The sequence below is a fragment of the Nannospalax galili genome, unplaced genomic scaffold, assembly GCF_000622305.1.
Source record: "Nannospalax galili isolate Female #2095 unplaced genomic scaffold, S.galili_v1.0 scaffold35, whole genome shotgun sequence".
Classification (NCBI taxonomy): domain Eukaryota; kingdom Metazoa; phylum Chordata; class Mammalia; order Rodentia; family Spalacidae; genus Nannospalax; species Nannospalax galili.
The window spans coordinates 357,191-361,853 of NW_008336449.1; the positions used below are offsets into that span (position 1 = coordinate 357,191).

The window sequence follows — 4,663 nt, forward strand, 5'->3', positions numbered from 1 at the left end:
GTGGAACACACCTTTAATCCCAGCACTTGGGAGGCAGGGGCAGGCAGATCTTTGTGAGTTCAAGGCCATCCTGGTCTACATGGTGAGTTCCAGGACAGCTGGGACTACAAGGAGACCCTGTCTCAAAAAGACCAAAAAAAAAAAGAAAGAAAAAAAAAAAAATCCAAAGGAAGGCAGCAGGCTCCAGAGAGTGAACAAGGCTGATAGGGAAGTTGAGGGAGGGGAGAAGCAGGTACACAGAAAATAGGTTCCCCAAGACCCAACAGCTGCTACTATGACCCCTAAGTGATTTCTTCCCTTAAAGTCACAGATCAAGGCTGTGGCTGGCCTTATCCCTGGAGACAGAACCACAACTGAGTCACTCCTTTTCTGAGCCTGTACATTTTTCCCTGAGCACCATGCAGCCATATTCTATATTCCTCGCACATATCATTTAACATTTGGTTCCAAAGAGATGAAAAAATAAAAGCTGGGAATAAAAGGGGCTCTGGCCCTTTAAGTCTCCTGGCAGTTGGGGGAGGACAGCTCCTTGGTTTATAATAGAGCAGTGCAACAACTAGGCCCTTAGTCTCTTGATTTGAACCTCTTAGGAAGGCAGGACCCTTCCCAATGCCATTGTATCCAACAAGCTGAGTGCACACTGCTCCAGGACACACCCACTCACACCTGTGACTGCACTACAAAACATAGAACTGACCTGGGTCACTACTCAGGATGTGCCACCACAGACTCAAATCCTATCCCTCCCTGAGAAGTCGCTGACCTTACACAGACCCAAGCTACAAAGGAGCTACAGCAGACAGACTACAAACACAACCTGGCATAAGTGGGGCAACATCTCCAGCTACTTTCTGTTCTACCATGTCCCTATCCCAAATCCTCTGAAAGAAGATTTATTGTTTTCTTTTTGTAAATCATGAACCTCTACATTTAGAAAATAGAATGGGCTGCTGATAAACCTAAAATCAATCCATTCTGTCAAGAAAAAACTAATGCTCACTCAAAGTCAAATGCTGAATGACTGGGAGTCTGGGCCGGATTCCCCCTCCTCACTGCAGGACAGTATTCTGCTGAATGAGATGTGCAGGGTTACAATCCTCTGGCCAGCACTGGGTCTTTCGCATCTGACACTAAATAACAGAGGGGTGAGACACAGGTCCTGTGAACTTACATCTGCCCAGTATGGGAAGAGTGCTGCTCTCTATATAGCTTGTCTACAGCTTCAGTGATAAAGTGCACTTTTATCCAAGAGGAATCTGCTCAAATTCTCTGCCTGTGGTAAACTCACTGGTTCAACAGGAGGGAAAGAACAGAGCCTCCTGTGATCATCACCACAGTAATATTAAAGATTAATGGAGAGCATCAAACATCTCTGATGCTGACTCTGATCCTCTGCCAACAGGGAGGCACACAGAAGAGGCAGAACAGGACAGAAACTGTCCCCACACTGAGATACTAAGTCTAAACAGATGCTTTTACAAAGGCTTGGCTCCCTTTCTGCCACACCAATAGTGGCCTCTATGTGCCTCTCCACTCCAGGACACTTTGCCACAGACAAGCACATTTTCTTAGAAGCCTCCTGTACCACCCTCAAAGTTGAGCATTCCCAGGAACAACAGAAGGAGCACCTATGGTGGTGATATGGCAAAGTGGCCATGTGGGCATGCTTTTGTCTGGGAAACACTTTCAGGCACAGAAATTCTGACTTCTTCACCATCCTGGGAAGTAGGACAAGACCGGAAGTGGTCAACAGAAGAACAGCTGGGCTAAGGAAGGATCTGTAACCACAGAACCAAAACAAGTCAGCTAACTGCCAGAGCATGTAACATTTACAGTTTGAGGTCACATCAACAGACAAAGACTTCACCTAATATGATGGTTAACTACCAAATGCCCAGCTTACAAGGAAAGAGAGAAAATCTAAAAGGAAGGGTATGGAATAATAAATAGAAGGACTGCTAAACATACTGGGCATCTTGGTTTTTGTTTCGTTGATACACGGTCTTCCTACAGCCCCAGCTTGCCTGGAACACACTACGTAGACCAGGTTGGTCTTGGTTTCACAGAGATCCACCTGCCTCTGCTTCCCAAAAGCTCAGATTAAAGGCATGTGCCACCCCATCCAGTGGTACATCTTGGTTTTAAAAGTTCTTACCTAAGATGAAATAAACCAGGTATGGTGGAAGCACACCTTTAATCCTAGCACTCAGGAGGCAGAGGCAGGCAGATCTCTGTGAGTTCAAGGCCAGCCTGGTCTACATAGTGAGTTCTATGCCAGCTGGGGCTAAAGAAGGCCCCCCGTTTCAAAAAAAAAAAAAAAAAAAAAGACCAAAGAACTACATAAATAAATAAGAAAGCATTTTAAAATAGAAAAAGTCATAGGACGTAACAAAAATACTGAGTTTCAACATTCCTTTTCAGTCCTTATATATATACACAAATATATACAACTTTGGAAAGTACCAGGTTTAACTGTTTGAAACAAATTAACACTGAGATAAACAGCCAAAAAATAGGGTTGTGAAATGGGGAGACAGACATCAATTCTGTACTACTATACTCCCTAGATACTCAGAGCTCCAACCAATACAGGCCAGCAAAGGAAAGAACAAGATGAGCCAGGGATATCTGGTCTAACCACAAGGTCTTCAGAAAGTGATGAGCTACATCTAAAGACCTAAGGATCCAGCTGAACAATCTCCATCCCCAGATGAACCAAGGATGATTCAAACAGCAAAATAATGATGGAATATAAAACCTAGAGATCCAACCAAGAGTTTACAAGTTGCTACAGTCTGATCCTTTTTGTTTAGCTCGATTTTGAAACAAGGCCTCATTATATGGTACAGGATGGCCTTGAACTTGCAATCTTCACGTCTCAATCTCTTAAATGTTGGGATTAGAGGCACTGCCCCATCACACAATACCTAGCTTATAGTTTGGATCTTGACTATCCCCCAAAAGTTATGTTTTAAAGGCTTGGTCTCCAGCATGGTGCTACTAAGAGGTGGTGAGACTTTATGGGGCCTAGTGAGGTCTTCAGGCTACTCAGGATATGGGGCCCCAATCCCTTCTTTCTTTCTTTTGCATTTCCTAGCCATGAGGTGACCAATTTTGTTCTGCCACCCACTCCTGCCATGTGTCACTGCTGTCAAAGTCAGCTAACTGCTAGAGCAAGAGGCACAACTGATCATATACTGACGCCTCTAAAATTGTGAGCCAAAATAAACTTTTTCTCTTGTAAGCTGCTCATTTCAGTTACTTGTTACAGTGACAGAAAGATAACTAACACATAAATAAATACTTAAGAATAGATAGGATGGAGACAGGTGTGGTGGTGCACGCCTTTAATCCCAGCACTTGGGAGGCAGAGGCAGGAGGATCCCTAGGGCTTACTTGCCAGCCATCCTAGCCAACACACTAAGCTCCAGGTTCAATGAGAGACCCTGTCATCAAAAAATAAGGTAGAGGACAACTGAAAAAGAAACATTATCCTCTAGGCCTCCACACATACAAACACATACACAAACATACACCACACATAGAACATACAAATGGACAGCTCGATGGGACAGTGAAGCACCTCCTCCAGCAGAAAGGTAACTGACTAGTTAACAAAGAGGAAGAAACAAGAGACAGAAAACCACCATATGACCTGACCCTATAGTACTTCCTGGTAAGCTATGACAAACAGGACACTAGTAGGGCCTCAGCCTTAGAGGACAACGTGGAAAAAAGCAGCTTTACAATGACTGACCCTAATAGGACAAAAGGTCACCAAATTACAACTCTTAAAGATGCAAGCCAGGGCCAGGCATGATGGCGCACCAGCACTAGGGAGGCAGAGGCAGGCAGATCTCTGTGAGCTCAAGGCCAGCCTGGTCTATATAGTAAGTTCCAGGCCAGCTGGGGCTACAGGGAGACCCTGTCTCAAAGGACAAAAAGAAGATGCAAGCCAGGTCTGTGATATTCCATTACCCAAACCAGATCCTTAGAAACACTGGGCAAATCAAATTAGACATGTTTTATCAAACACCTGCACTGTGCTCTCCAACTCCACACACAAGAACAAAAAAGGCTGAGAATGTTGTAGACAAAAAGAAACTAACCAGCAATAAGGTGACTGGGATCCAAGATCAGAATTTGTTTACTTTGGTATTAATTAACAGTTTCCTAACTGGCAAAAGTTAAGAGATGCACTAAGATTAAGTAATACCATAGCAAAGTTGATTTCCTTATTTTTATTACTACACTGTGGCTACTCAAAGAATGTCCTTGTTTTTATGGATATTACACTGTGATTTCTAGGAAAAACAGGTATAATCTTTGACAAGCAGCTTACATTCCTGTTTCAGAATAAAAAGATTATAGGAAGGGTTACTATTACTGTGCATCTGGAGAATGAGTGAAAGTCACACAGGATTCCTTTGTAGAATTTCTGCAACTTTGCTAGAAATCTGAAATTGCTTTAAAGTAAAATTAGGTGGCCATAGTAGAACAAGCCTATTATATTAGCACTCAGGAACCTGAGGACAGAGGAGGGAGAGATCAAGACCAGTATGGATACATAATGAAACACTTTCTTAAAAAAAAAAGAAAAAAAAGGGTGGGGGTACAGAACAAGGAGTAAAAGAAGAAAGGTAGAGACAGACAGAGGGCAGGG

The 4,663-nt window shown here is 43.3% G+C and overlaps 1 protein-coding gene across 11 annotated transcripts in view; it reads right to left on the reverse strand.

Moving 5' to 3' along the window:
- The window catches only part of Ehmt1 (euchromatic histone lysine methyltransferase 1), a 100,653-nt gene that overhangs the window by 81,946 nt on the left and 14,044 nt on the right, over positions 1–4,663 (reverse strand). The gene's annotated exons all lie outside the window — the stretch shown is intronic.